The following is a 13,565-nucleotide window of genomic DNA, read 5'->3' on the forward strand; positions in this document are numbered from 1 at the left end:
ACATTTATGGAAGCAATTAGGCAGGAGTTTCAAAACCTTCTTTGCAAAGTTGACCTACTTACTTGGGTCAATATATTCTTTTAAGTGCTCCCTTGAAGAGGGTAGTGCTCTAGGAAACTGAATTTACCAACTTTTGGTGTCAAACATTAACATCAATAATTAAAATGTTAAAATGCATTTCATATAAATGTTCTTTAAAAAGTTGCTCAAGCATAAAGAAATGAAAGGGAAAGTTTTACTTTGAGATGTCAATTATAGATTCTATTGAAAACACTACATAACTTATTAAAATATTCAAAATCTCATTTAAGTTGAAATTATAATGTAAAATGCCATTTCAAATCACCAGCTCTCCTGTTACTCAATGTTCTGTGGAAGAATGGATAAGCTCAACATTTAAAGAATCTTTCAATTTACCATTAATCTTCGAAATAAAGACTTTTAATTATTTTGGCACACCCCAATTTATCATTCAATACAGAAAAGACAATAATCTGTATAATACAATTGCTTCTAATATCTTCAGATATATATAGAGAGTGTGAAGTATGAGGGGGAGCAATTGTTAGGCCCTTTCAAGAAATGATAATAGAGAATCTTAAATTTTTCTTGGGTCCCAGCAAAGGAACTTTGCCTCTGTGTTTAGTCTGCAAAATGGAAATAATGATGCTATTTCACAGGTTTCCATGAGTTTAAAATGAGAAAATTAGGGGTGAAAGCATTTTTGAGAGGTAGATGCAAACCATGTCATTTCTTTTCAGGGACAATGGGTAAAATGAACATAATGCTCTACTGTAGGATAAGTGAGATAACGTAAAGCAAACAAAGCCTCTGACATTATAAGCACAGAATAAAAGTAGATATTTGTCACAGTAAGAAAGTAATAACATACCATTTTGAACTTATTTATATCATCTTTATAAACATAGACATCATGTTGAAATATAGCACATGCTGTTTAATTGAGGTAGAAGGTATTGTTTGTAATATAGTCTTCAGTTTTATTATATATTTCTTGTGCCAAATCTAGAAAACAATATTAAACTGTCAACATTCATCCTGGCCCACAATGTTTCTTTATATAATCATGTCTTTCTCCTGGTCTCTGTCATAGATACATGGGCACAGATGGCTTCTCTTTGTAAAGAAACTGCTATCAATCCCAGATCAACATTTAACAAATCTCTAGTGACCAATATGTCTTACATCTCAATTTACTTAAAAATGTAAAAAAGACAGTTCTAAGAGTGGTATGTACTTGCTACTTTGAGAACAGTCTTATTTAAGAAAATGGATATGATATACATTTTGTAATGCGTATAGAGGTGTTTATATATGTAATACTTATTACATATGTAATAAAGGTGGTTTTAAGGGAAAAAATGAAATTTACATCTCAGTGTTGTTTTAACTATATACTTTAAAATATATCTTTTATGAACTAAATGGGGAGAAGGTTGACACACAGGGAGAAGCAAGTAAGGATGCAGTAGGAAAAAATATGCTTTTTCTTTCAGTGTAAATAAAATGAGTTTGCCAAGGAAGTGGACTAGTAGTTCTGGGTCTCTGAACTATCTTGAACAAGTTGCATTTAACTTTGATGAGACAATACTGAAAATATAGGAAAAAATATGTAATTTAACTAGGGTAGATCATTCCCTCAAAGCTGAAAGGCTTCTTAAACTTGGCATTATGTAAAATGTGTAGATGTCTATTTTTTTTTAAAGGATCTGTTATGTCTTCACTATTCTAAGACTGATTTATAACAGGGCTCTCTATCCTCTGATTTCAAAGTCAGGTCAGAGCTTCATCAGTCTTTTATTTCTCTTTCCTGGTGGAGGAGCATTTGTGAAACTAGATGAGACTCTAATCTAAATTAATAATTACAATTTCAAAGCGCAAAACCCAGTAATGTAGGTCCTGAGTGAAGAATTTGATAAAGCCAAGTAGTTTTTAAATTAGTAAGAAACTACAAAGTGAAAAATGGGACGTAAAAGGTTAGAAAAGAAGTCTGTCTGAGCTTTTTCACTCAGGGTCAAAGTGACTTTCCAGTGCAGTGATAAACAGGGATTATGAAATAAAATGATGTTAAAATACAAGGGAAAAAAAGCCTTGTCACTTTCGCCGTATCTCTGTACCTTATTTCATATCTATCAGCCTCAGCACAAACGGCAATTATAGGCAGATGTTTTGCTGGATGTTTTTTCTTTTGTGAGAAATAAGAAAGTTAGGGAATAAATATGAATGACTGCTTTGAAGAGAGATCAAATAGATGGATTTTAAGCTAGGCATTAAGCCATATTAAGCTTAATGCCTTCTGAAGAATTTTCAGTGGTATAGATTATCAGGCAAAAGGGCTTATATTAATGTAACAATTTTTAGATATACATTTTTAATACCTGGGGAAAATGGTAAAAAATACAAACAATAATCTTAACCATTTTGGTAGTATTTTAAAATATGTGTCTGATATTTTATAAAAGATGTTGAAAGATCTGGTGTATATTGTATTACATCCTCCGGTTAATGAGAAAACCTGTAAGTCACTATATAAAATCCACAATTAAAGATTCAATTCATTCTAAAAGCGATTTTTGGAGAGTAGTAATTGATACAAGTTTGCGAAACTGGGTTAAAATTTTCTGTGTCTCTGATTGTAATTCATATATATTAGTTAGTGGAAATAGCCATTATTAAATCCTCTAAAGTTTAGATCATTCATTTAAAGTTAATCATGTCCTAAAACTTTGCCAGTATTATGTTAGGTCTGAGAATAAATAGAGGAAGAAGAAGCCTCATTCATTTAAAGTTAATCATGTCCTAAAACTTTGCCAGTATTATGTTAGGTCTGAGAATAAATAGAGGAAGAAGAAGCCCTGTTCTTAAAACAATTCAAATACTGTGGAAGATAAAAACAAAAAGAAAATTGAAATGCCACGTAAACTACCACGCGTGAACAAGGTAATAGCTGAGCATGTGAGGAAACGCAGGATTTCAGTCCACACTGAAAGTTCTACTGACTTAAGATGCAGTCAGGAATTGTCAACATGGCTGTCAAGGCTCTGCCTAATCTTGCCCCTGAGTTCCAGCACTCTTGGTTATCCTTCAGCCAGGCTGTATTATATTATGTGCACTCACAATAGTCTAGCCACACTGTTCTTCTGTCAATTGACTACCTTATAGGCTAGGAGTTATCCTCTCACTTGGAGCTTTTGCATTTTCTATGTTCCTTTACACTGAGATAAATTCTTTAGGAGTCTTTCCATGGGCAGCTCTTTATTTTTCTCCAGGTCTCATTGTTGGTGTTACACCATCAGAAAAGCTTTCTCCATCTTGCAGTATGAAGCGGCCTCTCTGCAGCTGCCACATAGGTCCAACCAAATGCAGCTCAGATCTGACCTCTGGCCTGGGAACTCCACATGCCACAGGATGGCCAAAGAAAAGAAAAGAAACGAAAATGAAGCAGCCTCTCTGCCCTTATTTTGAATGGTTGTCCTCTTTTTGTTTATCTGGAAATTCTGTACTTACTTGTTTCTTTACTAAGTTGTTGGTTGTCTTTTTCACTAGAATACATGCACTATGAAGGTAAATAACATTTTTTTTGTTTGTTTTTCTATCCTCAATTCCTAGAGCAGTAGCTAACAGCCCCAATTTCCTCATCTGTAAAATGGGGATTAATTATGGCTTCATGGACATGATTTTTTTGAGTTAAATAATAAAATTCATCTAAATATTTAAAAGAATGACTGTAGTGACTGCCAAAAGTGTTATCTATTTTTTCACACCACAATTTTTGTGCTGATAATCTTCTACACGCTGCACATATTTGGGTCCAGAGGGGAATAAAAATTTAAAATACATTCAGTATATAGAGATATAAAAGTTTCACATTTTATATATAATGGATATGAATGATATAGTTTACACACAAAATGGCCATTATACACATACATAATAATGTTACAGATAATTGATATACCTATCTGTTCAAATACTATATGCAACTTTTTACAATGTGAGTAAAGCTTTGTGTTAAATATCATCACATCAACAAAAATGACTAAAAAAGCACATGATGGTTCTATCTCTGACACATATATATACATCAAAATTGATAAGATGGCCTTGCATAAGAATAATTGTCTTAAATGCAATTTAAAGTTGTAACTCAAAAATATGCTATTATGAAGCAAACGTAAAGTAAAAAAGAAAATAATTTGTCTTTTACTAAATGTCCAATTTTAGGATGACTTCTTATCAGAGTTTCTGGAAAAAAATTAAATGAGTTTAATGATGAGCAATTACAGAATGAGATATCTTTAGAAATCAAACTAGCCCGTATCATTACAGCTTTCTTGAAAAACTGACATTGGAATTGGTAGACTAATACCTGAACCTATGGTGAGCTTATGATCTTATGATTACAAGGAAGAAAGCAAATGAGAGCAGTTATAGATATTGCAACACTCACCTCTAACAAAAAATTAAAAAAAATTAAAACCATGTAATACAAATGGTAAATTTGAGGAATAGAAAAATTATTTTATTTTTAAAAGAGCTTTTAATTAAGAGGAACATAATTTCCAGTACTGTACCTTATAATTACCCTAAAATTAGCAAAATAATCAGTCTAAATGGAAGATAAATTTAAAATGAAATAACAGTCTTGGGTTGAAAGGATGCACCACAAAACAGGGGATTCTTGTGAAGGGAGAGAATATCAGTGATGGCAGGGAGAAGTGGAGAAAGACTGAGAAAATGCCTTAAACACACATTTTACACCAAAAAAAACCCAGACCAAAAACCAAACCAAAAAATCCCAAGCACACCATTAGACTACAAGAGGCCCTTGAAAAATCTTTTCTGAAACATAATGTTTTAAAATGTATTCAAGATGTCACTCTTTCATTTGAACATTAATTAAAGTCAAGGCATTTAATTTTCCTAACTTTATAAAAAGTAATGAAACTAATGTGAAATTCAGTGTTTTATCTTCTCCCCAACTTCACCCCATCACAGTTCATATAATCATTTTCTCAATAACATTTCTACTTCTGTTGATTGCCCTCTCAATTAATTAAGTTTTCTTGTGAGTTTAAATATTAACTATCTATGCTTCTTTAGTAATTTTATGCTCCATTTTCTCAATTGGTAATTATAGCTATAGGCAATATGCCATTATGAGAAAGGTTCATAGGTTATAGATTATGATTTTCTTCTTAATGTGAGCTGACTGTTTAGATGCCATGTCCATGGTGAGAAAGAAAGGAAAACAGATTTTTTTTGCAACCTTTTTCTTGTTTATATCTGCCTTCAGGTATCTATCAGACTTAATTATGTCAATATAACAAATATTGTCAAATACAAAATGCCTTTGAGGAAACAAGAATAGAAGCAGTTGATAAAAAGTCAGCCTAGTATTTACTCTAAAAATATGTCAGCACTTAGGGAACTGGTGTAATGGGCTGGACATTTTCTTTTTCAGAATTGTAATTTGTTAACCTGGTCTAAACTTAGCCATGAAGTTGAAAATAAGCCTTTTTCTCCTTTTGATTTCTTTAGAATTATTTTGTAGTGCATTTTAAATTAAAAATTTTTAAATGGTCATTGCAAGGAACATGATACTTTGTACTTTGTATTTTGTACTTAATACTAAGTACTCAATACTTAGTACTTTGTAAGAAAACAATATTTTGTTGAAAATACTGGGCAACTAAAGTTCAATATCATCAACACCTAGAGATCAGGGATTCTAAGAAACGCTCGTTGTTATGAATATGGACCAACCATTTTCAAAATTTGCTTTCCAGAGGACATCCTTTCACTGGTCTATTTTTTTATCATAGATTTTCCCCTCTTTTTGAGAAAAGAGCTGTATCTTGATTTACTTTTGGAGTGTATACATGGTAGTGTGAGACGTAATTCTCTACCCCAAAAGACACTTGGATGTTTTTATCAAGAGATAATTTGGGGCTAGTAAAAATAATTTCCAACCAAAATAGCCTCTTTCATTCCCAGCATTCCTTTAAACTATTATCTCTATACCTCATGAGTGACCCAAACATTTATTGTCTTGATGGCTGCAGCAGGTAGTTTTCTGCTATTTTGTTTCATTTGTTTATCACGCAGTCAGCGTAAATAGATTTGGATGAAATTTAGAAGAAAATAACTTCATATGTTACTGGCAAGGTAACCAAAACACCAGTAAACCTATACAAAAAAATCTCAGATGCTAATTAACAGAATTCCATTCAGAATAACAAGGAATTAGTCTAGTGAAGACACAATTGCCACTAATGTTGAACATTGTACCCTAAGGATTTTACCACTTGGATTGAATACAAGATATTACTGTAAGGTCCCCGACTACTACACCACAAATACTAGATGCCGCTGCAACAGTGCAGATATGACATCAAATAGAAAAAGCAATGAAATAAAATAGATTATTCTAATAATCAGAATTTACAAACTGTGCCTTTGTTCTCAGATAAGGTAGTCTACATATGAATTATTATTTTTTGTGGAAGATACTAAAGGAAAGTCTTAGATTGTTAGATAAAAGTCAAGAACTATATGTTAACACAAAATAAGAAAAAGGATATTTTCAAACATTTGGATAGTTTCAAACTTGGATATTATTCCAAGTACATGCTCTGCAAGTATTTTCTTTAATCCATGTATATCTGTTAAGAACATGTAGAGAGGAAGATGAGACACAATTCTTTTAGATGTTTTTTTCCAATAGGATAATCACAATTAAGTTCATAATAAGAGCTGTTATAAAATGCTATAACATTTTCTGATGACAATATCATCTGCTGATACCTTATATTGCTAAGATCTTATCCAAAAGTTTTAAACTGTAGCACGTGGTAGCATAACGATAAATCAGTCTTTAGAAACACCATTTTAAGTCAGGTTTTATTAATGTATATGCTATTTCCCAAGTTTTTATGCAGTCTTGATGGTATAACTTATATTACTTCATATTTAATTATGATACCATTTATGCCTATGTCTACCAAAATATGTTAATTTACTAGCACTGACCTATTTCAATTTTCCCCTTCCTTATTTTGCCTCCATAATGATACTTTAAAAAACTATATAATTGTGTATTAGTCAGGGTTCTCCAGAGAAACAGAATCAATTATTTATTTATTTGTTTGTTTATTATTTTATTTTATTGTTTTCTAGGGCCATATCAGTGGCATACGGATGTTCCCAGGCTTGGGGTCGAATCAGAGCTACAGCTGCTGGCCTACACCACAGCCATATCAACACCAGCATGGTGGCGCCTACCACCTATACCACAGCTCACAGCAATGCCGGATCTCTGACCCACTGAGCAAGGCCAGGGATTGAACCTGCAACCTCAGGGATAGAACCTGCAACCTCATGGATACTAGTAGGATTCCCGCTGAGCCACAACGGGAACTCCCACAAATCCCTTAATATTTTGTCTGCAGATTTGAGAATTGGGAAATCCACTGGCATAATTCAGTCTGTGTCTGAAGGTCTGGGAACCAGGAGCTGTAATATCACAGGGCAGGAGCGGATGGATGTCCCAACTTAGGAAGAAAGAGAATCCACCTGCCCTTCTGCTTTGTTCTATTCATATTGGTGAGAGTGGATCTCCTTACTCAATCTACTGATTCAAAAGCTAGTCCTATGCACCCTCACAAACATACCCAGAAATAGTTTCATTAGCTACTTGGCCATCCCTTAGCCCAGTCAAGTTGACAAAAATTTAACCAAGAAAAACAGGTTTCTTTTTTCTTTCCTTTTTTATTTTTCTGGATTATTTTCTTAAAAGAGATTCCTAAGATTGAGAGTATTTGTCCAGGATAATTAAGTATAGCGTCACTTAAAAAAACTAACCTAAACATTTATGTTCATTCATCAGTATTGAGTCATCATTCCACTTAGTAGTCCTTTTGCAACCAGTGTTTAAGGGGTTGAATGAGTTTATCATTTAAACTACATCATCTACAACAATATTATATGCTAAGTTACTTAAATATTTTCAGCTGTATATTGTTAGGTGTGTGATTTTCACTGTACTAATTTTTATAAAATATAAAATAGCTTCTTATGGCAAATTAACAATTTATACCTAGCCTTCTATGAATGACTAGAGCTTTATAGGATAGAAAATATATTCTTGTCAAGATTTATTTCAAAAAAACTATAATTCATATTAGACATCCTATATGCTAAAACATAACTTTTTAAAGCAAATATAAATTTATGATATCCCATTTCCTATTTTATTCCAGAAATATATCTGGATTTAATTTTTAAAGAAGTTCAGTGTAAAATTATATATTTTGTTCATATTTCCTTATGTTCTAAAAATAGTTTTTTTAGTTTTGTTGATTTAAAAATTTTAAGCACATGTGCTTTAAAAGGTGCAGAAAGAAAAATTGTGCATTTTCTTTTTGTATTAACTCGAGTGGGGGTAGAATATTTTAACTGATTTTCTTACATTTTTCTCATAAAATAGACAAAAAATGGTTTACCAATTAACTGTCGTGAGCAAGAACAACTGGTGATAAACCACCTAAAATTATTGGGACCTCTTTGAGTAAGAACAAATATTTTTAGTAGGAACATCTTTTTTTTTTTTGAGCCAATCAGTTGATTATAAATTTATGTCATGTATAATTTCGTCATTTTAAATTTCAATTAGATGCATATTTATGACACTTAATTTGAAGTATTATCATGAGAATACTCTGAATTTTTATTATATATTTAGGATTTGGCTTGACTATGAGGATATGTTTTACAATATTTAAATATAAAAGTAATTTTACTAACAATTATAGTTTTGCTTATATTTTATTATTTATATAATTTATTTTTTTTCATTCAAAGGCACTTTTGAGTATAAATGATTGGACAACATATTAGGTCCAGCACGTAAGGCAATACATCTATTGTAAGGAGAGAATAATAAATTACTTACTTTTTTTTTTGTCTTTTGCTTTTTCTTGAGCCGCTGCTGTTGTATATGGAGGTTCCCAGGCTAGGGGTCTAATCGGAGCTGTAGCCGCCGGCCTACACCACAGCCACAGCAATGTGGGATCCGAGCCACGTCTGCGACCCACACCACAGCTCACGGCAACACCAGATCCTTAACCCACTGAGCAAGGCCAGGGATCGAACCCACAACCTCATGGTTCCTAGTCGGATTCGTTAACCACTGTGCCACGACGGGAACTCCTAAGTTACTTACAATTTACACTAAATATATTTCTTTTGTATCTGTGTATGTTAATATATATGGATCTACTGCCAAAAATGCAATTTGATGCATTTACTCCTATGTTATTCCCAGTTCTCTAGTGATAGATCTCTATGTCAGTTCCTACTCTGCATAACAAACACTACTGCATTACATATCCTTGCAAATGTGTGCATGTGTTTCTCAGAAGGGTGAACAGTGGGAAAATTACTGGGTCACAGTGTATGAATATATCATTGACTCTATTATAGACTATATATTACATGCTCTTATGAAGTAGTTACCCCAAATTTTTATTACTATTTTGTATTATTTGACTTTGACTTTTTCAAATATCATAGGGTCAAAGTCTATACCTTTTAAAAATTTACCTTCCATGGTAATTCATATGGTTACAATCTCTTTGTAGATTACCTTCATGGTATGCCATTCTATGAACAGCTAATTCACATAAACTGCTCATTTTTATTCTCATTTATTGTTATTTAATTTTCAGAAATGTATTAGTGTAGATATCAAATTTTGTCAATTACTTTTATTGTAAGTATTTCTTCTTTTGTCTGTCTTACTTACCAAGGAGCAGAAACACAACTGGTCTTTGGATGAGGACTGGTTGACTTAAATGTTTAAAGTTTCAAACACCTTATCCACGCTGCCTTATTAAGAACTGCCTTCCTTACATAAATATGACATACAATGTTCAATTTTCTCTTTTCCATTCAAACAAAACATTTTTTTCCTATAGCATCCTGTATCCATTGACCAAAATCTTTTTGTTGTTTCACCTTACACAATCACATAATATTTCTCAGGAATCTTAATATAGTTGAACAATTTTAAAAGGCCTCTGTGCTTGGAGTTCCTGTCATGGCTCAGTGGTTAACAAATGCGACTAGGAACCATGAGGTCATGGGTTCAATCCCTGGCCTTGTTCAGTGGATTAAGGATATGGCATTGCCGTGAGCTGTGCTGTAGGTCGAAGATGCAGCTTGGATACCATGTTGCTGTGGCTCTGGCATAGGCCAGCAGCTGTAGCTCTGATTGGACTCCTAGCCTGGGAACCTCCATATGCCACAGGTGCAGCTCTAGAAAAAAGGCAAAAAGACACACACACACACACACACACAAAGGCCTATGTGCTTATTCAAATAAAACAGATGATGTATAATAAAATATGAATATAAATAATACATACATTACATATTTATATATATATATCATTATATATTAATATTAATATGTTGTACAGAATTTGTGCTTATGGCCATCTGTAATCTTAAAAATTTTTATTTACTTCTCAGATAAGCTAAAGTTCACAAACTGTTAACTACTTAGGAAAGCTTTAGTAAAATCCCTAGTCATGTTAAAGTAAAATTAAATTAAACTCTTAAGTATAATGAAGAAATATATAATCAAATTTAAAAATTCATGAAGTTCCCTGGTGGCTCAGTGCATTAAAGATCTGGTATTGTCACTGCTGTGGCTAGGGTAGCTGCTGTGGTGTGGGTTTGATCCTTGACTCAGGAACTTCCACATGCTGCGGAAGTGGTCAAAATAAATACATAAATAAGTAAATCAAAATTCATAACATATATAAACAGATATGATAGTTAAGTACATCATATATTCTTGAGGTAAAGAGAGTGACTTTTAACACCAATGATAGAGTCTGTAGAGACAATATTTAAACGCATTCTAAAAAGTAAAATCTTAATACCTAGTGTGCTTCCAAATTAAGGCAATACATTTTAAATAATCTACACTAAAATGGCTTTTAAAAATAATGTTACATAAACCCATCTTACAAGCCAGTGTCTAAGTCTTGGTGTATATTCCTTTGCACATTTATTCTATGTATATGATGATGCAAATATTATTTTATTAAAAATATCTTAGTTTATTGGAGTTCCTGTCAAGGCTCAGCAGAAATGAATCTGACTAGTTATCCATGAGGATGCAGGTTCCATCCCTGACTTTGCTCAGTGGGTTAAGGATCGAGCATTGCCATGAGCTGTGGTGTAGGTTGCATACTGCAGATGCGTCTTGGATCCCCCATTGCTGTGGCTGTGTTGTAGGCCCCGGCAGCTGCAGCTCTGATATGACCCCTAGCCTGGGAACCTCCATAAGCCATGGGTGCAGACCACAAAAGACAAAAAAAAAAATCTTAGTTTATTCATACTGTTCTTTAACTTGCTCTTTATTCTCTTTAATATCAAAAAGGATATAATAAGAAAAATTAAAATCACATTAGACACTGGTGAAATATCCCATTAAAAGCTATTTAAAAGTTAAAATTTTGAAGGTAAACACAACAGAAAAACTGTGTTTACCTTTAAAATTGCCAAAAGATAGTCTGGTTACAATAACATAAAAGTATGTTCAACTTCATTGGTAATTAAATAAATGCAACTTAAAATAGAAATTTAATGAACTTTAATTAGTTTATAAGATAATTATTTAGTTAAAATACTGATTTTTATTATAAAATTCAGCACAAGATAATTGTAACTCACTCATAATGTTTTATATGATTTAATTGGCAATATATAGCAAAAGCTTTAAATATTTTTCTATCTGTTACTTAGAAATGGTTTCTGGTTAATTAAATTATAGTAATATTAAATATGTTGTTAATGACACTGAAAAATTATAATGCTATATTTTAATCATCAAAACAAGTTTAAATAGCACTCAAACTTTTCAATTATGAAATGCAGTTATTTCCATTTTCTCTCTCAACTCTCCATCCCTCCATCCCCAATTTCCGTAGCTGACCCATGACCTCAGCTAAATAGTGAACACTTCTTAGAGTCCATCTCTCATGCTTTTCAGGAAATAGTAGAGTTAAAAGTTTGGGTGAATGCTAATTAACTAGGCAGCTAACAAAATATTTTCCATTAGCTGAATAGATCCAGGGAGTCTTTTGCGGCACACGGCCTTTATTGAATTTAATGCTTTGCTATTGACTCATATGCAAAATAAACTTGTATCTTGTTTATTGGCAAAGACAAAATAGCACAAGATTGCCAGTATTGAGAACTGTGTAATGGAATAATGACACCAGCATGCATAAACTGGACAAAATATAGTATTATAAGAAACGAGCAACATTTTAATAATTCTTAATTTGTCTGAAGATTGATGCTTGGTGCTTTGCATAAATTACATCATTTTTTTGTATAAACCTAAATCTGTAAACTAAACTAATATAAAATATGCAATGGAAGTTTATAACTTTATGCTGAAAATTTATGAAAGACTTTCTAACAATAGTGTCATTTAAAAAATTCAGTTATGGAGTTCCCGTCGTGGCTCAGTGGTTAATGAATCTGACTAGGAACCATGAGGTTGTGGGTTCAGTCCCTGGCCTCTCTCAGTGGGTTAAGGGTCCGGCGTTGCCCTGAGCTGTGGTGTAGGTTGCAGGCGCAGCTTGGATCTGGCATTGCTGTGGCTCTGGTGTAGGCCAGCAGCTACAGCTCCGATTAGACCCCAAGCCTGGGAACCTCCATATGCCTCAGGTGCGGCCCTAGAAAAGGCCAAAAAAAAAAAATTCAGTTCATTATATCTGCACAGTCAATAATATTTTTTATTAACATACTTACCTCTTATTTTTATACTGTGTAAAACTGTGTATTAGGCCAGGGGAAACCTCAGTGGAAAATGAGCCACCCAAACCAGCAAAGATTCCAAATATACATTTTAAGTGTTACTCTTACAGTAGTCTATAAAGAGTATAAATGGCTGTCATAATTCATCACATGCTATTAAATACATATGGTATTTTTAATAGTGATTTTAATTTTTCCATTATAGCTGATTTACAGTGTTCTGTCACTCTTCTGCTGCACAGCAAGGTGACCGAGTCACACACACATGCATACATTCTTTTTCTCACATTATCATGCTCCTTCACAAGTGACAAGACATAGTTCCCAGTGCTATACAGCAGGATCCCATCGCTTATCCATTCCAAAGCGTATTTAACTTTATAACATGTTTTAATCTCAGGAGTTCCCACTATGGTGCTTCAGGATTGGGAATTTCTGTGCAGCGTCAGGAGGCAAGTTCAATCCCCACCCCAGCACAGGAAGTTAAAAGATTCGGTGTTTCCACGGCTGGGTGGTAGGTTGCAGTTGCGGCTCAGATGTGATCCCTGGATGACAACTCCATTATGAGGAGCTATGGGGTGGCCCAGCAGTTAAGGACTCACATTGGCACTGCTGTGCCTGACCCAGAGACTTCCACATGCCATGCATGTGACAAAAAAAAAAAAAAAAAATCAATGACACAGTAAAAGGTAAAGACTGCTGGC

Source organism: Phacochoerus africanus, chromosome 13 (assembly GCF_016906955.1).
Source record: "Phacochoerus africanus isolate WHEZ1 chromosome 13, ROS_Pafr_v1, whole genome shotgun sequence".
Lineage (NCBI taxonomy): Eukaryota > Metazoa > Chordata > Mammalia > Artiodactyla > Suidae > Phacochoerus > Phacochoerus africanus.